This window comes from Tubulanus polymorphus, chromosome 6 (assembly GCF_964204645.1).
Source record: "Tubulanus polymorphus chromosome 6, tnTubPoly1.2, whole genome shotgun sequence".
In the NCBI taxonomy this organism is placed as follows: domain Eukaryota; kingdom Metazoa; phylum Nemertea; class Palaeonemertea; order Tubulaniformes; family Tubulanidae; genus Tubulanus; species Tubulanus polymorphus.
Genome location: NC_134030.1, coordinates 11,720,407 through 11,723,021, shown reverse-complemented (window position 1 = coordinate 11,723,021; position 2,615 = coordinate 11,720,407). Strand labels below are relative to the sequence as shown.

Here is a 2,615-nt window from a genome sequence, read left to right as displayed (position 1 = left end):
GGAAATCTGAAAGTATCATTGAACTGAGCGTTGGACCGAACGAAATTATGGATCAAAACGCGCAAGGAGACCATGTGCGACAGACTTGATCATGCAACTGCCACCAGGGGACTTTGAAAGAACCATATCTTCGGTTACGTAGCCATTTTGGAACATCAATACTTTTTACGTGGTAGCCCTTGTTTGTAGCTGGATCCACATACCCAGCATATTGTTGACCCAGGTTACGCTTCTTGGAAATAAGTCATATGTTATGGACCGATTAGAATTATTACGCTTCCCAGAGCAATATATGAACCAGTTAGGCAGAAACCCGTTATCGCTGCTATGCATTGTACTGTTAGCTACTGTAGATGCCCATACACGCGTTTTCTTATGTGATTTTGGCCGACCAGGTTCGTTAAGCGATGCTGGGATATTTAGGGACTCGATTTTTAACAAGATATTTCAGATGTGAAGTATACCCAAGCTGGAGAAAATATGCGACTACCCTGAAATCGGTTACTTTTTCATCGGAGATGAAGCGTTTGGATTAAGCAAACATATGATGAAACCATTCTCGAGGTGCAATGACAATATTGACGAATCTGTATTCAACTATCGGTTTTGTAGACCTCGAAGAATTTCTGAAAATTGTTTTGGAATAATGGCCAGTAGATTCCGATTACCTCTTGGTGAAATGAACCATACACCCGAAAATGCAACTAAAATTGTCCGTGCAATAATTGCATTGCATAATTTTCTGATAACCTCTCGCGTTAACCAATATGTGCCATCGGGATACATGGATCAACAGTGTGACAATGGTGGATTTGTTCCTGGGAAATGGAGAAAGAGAGAGAGTAAGGGTACAATTACAAGGACTGGAAAAAGTGCGCCAGGGAAACCCAGTTGATGGTTCAAATATTCGAGAGATTTTGATGGAATATTTTCTGAATGAAGGACAGGTTAACTATCAAAAGAATGAGGTGTAAATCAAAGCATAAAACATAAGACTTGACTTAAGACTTGAATCGAATGAATGATAATTCACTTATTGTGTTATTTAATGTTTTCCCAAAAATGTAACGTTAAAAAAATAACAAGTATAACTTTTTCAGTAGATATTTTCATGAAATATAAAGTGATACATTTACAGAGTATAAGTCTTTAGAGTATTTATCTTGAATGCTGAATTTAGTAAAGATTGCAACTGTGATAACAAACTGTTACATCACTTTTCATGTATTATTGATATGGTACTAGAGACATATCATTACTGGTATCAATCGAAGACTCAGACAACTGATAATATTGCGATTGGTGGAATGCAAAATTGTAACCCGATCTAAGATTTGGCACCTTCGAAGCTGCTGTAGTGAATATCATCTTCGTCATTTGGCACCTTCAAAGCTGCTGTAATAAATATCAGATTAATTGTGAATTTATGACACTAAACCAGGCATAGTAGTTGTATGTGGCTCAGTCATGAGATTATTCGTGGTATAGGCTTACCAATTAGTTGTTGACTTTGCCCCTCAACGTTTTTCTTAAAATATCAACAGTCTTCAAGCTTCATTTTTTGTGGTCTGAGGTCTTATGGAATCTCCACTACTATATGCTTCTTTTTGGATGGCTATCGGAATCTGAGCAGAAGCATAAATATTAATTGGTTAAATGAGTGTAAAAAGGCATCAATCTTAGTAGAAGAATTGGCTTACCAGTGCGTCTACCAAACTATATTTTGGGCCACGTTCTCCATCGCCCCCCCTTTTGATTTTCTTAACTTACATCCCATAAAACGCTTTCTGGCAACGGAAATAATCGCGTTCTCTTTTGATTTGTTCTAAAAAAACCGAATTGTATATAATTACCTGTTCGCTGAACAAAATCATTTTAAAAATCGATGCTTTGAAACTTACATTACAATGGAGAAATGGTTATATTTTCGTCTACAAGTCTCTTGATTATTTCGACGTAACTTTTTCACGAGCTTTTTTGGTGGCAGAGCTGAAACCGCTGCGGCAAGCATTTTGACGAGCGGTTTCCACCCAGCGGAAAAATTTCGAAGTAGCTTTTTCTAGCTGCCGCGTTTTCCAGCTCGGGGCCAATTTCTCGGTGTGTTGAAAAAATTAAAGCAAAATCAACTGACGATCACAAGGCGTTTATCTTCGGATAATTTGTTTGCCCCTGATGATACAAGCATTTTGGCTACACCTTTTGAAACATCGACGCCTGATCTACTCGCATTAGTCAGCCACAATCAATTTTCATGCCATCTGACCTCTTTCCATCTGTAATTAAGCTATCACATGTAAGAATTACTTAATGACAGATATCTTAGGAGACCAATTTAAATCATGCGATTGTCGCGAAAATTGAAAGTTAAACGAAACTTACGAAATCATGTAAAATATTCCCTGGTTAACGGATTCTCACCTTTAAATACATAAACCCTGCTGTCGTTGTCATCGATCCGAGTCGTCAAGTGAACGCAGAAGTAAAATATAAATTCCGTATGAAAATTCCTACAATTTCTGACCATATTACGTTGTTTTGAGCGATAAATGTTCAGGAAATGAAGCCAACGTAAATTGATTTACGAATAGAATTAATCAATTGATTCATTTTCTAAA

General features: G+C 37.2%; 1 long non-coding RNA gene across 1 annotated transcript; it reads right to left on the bottom strand.

The window, feature by feature from the left end:
* Positions 1–1,494: 1,494 nt before the first annotated feature.
* LOC141907884 (uncharacterized) lies at positions 1,495–2,059 on the bottom strand. Its single transcript, XR_012619552.1, has 3 exons — positions 1,902–2,059; positions 1,701–1,825; positions 1,495–1,625 (listed from the first exon to the last, which is right to left on the bottom strand). It is a non-coding gene; the product is annotated as an uncharacterized LOC141907884 (long non-coding RNA).
* Between the last annotated feature and the right edge of the window lie 556 nt (positions 2,060–2,615).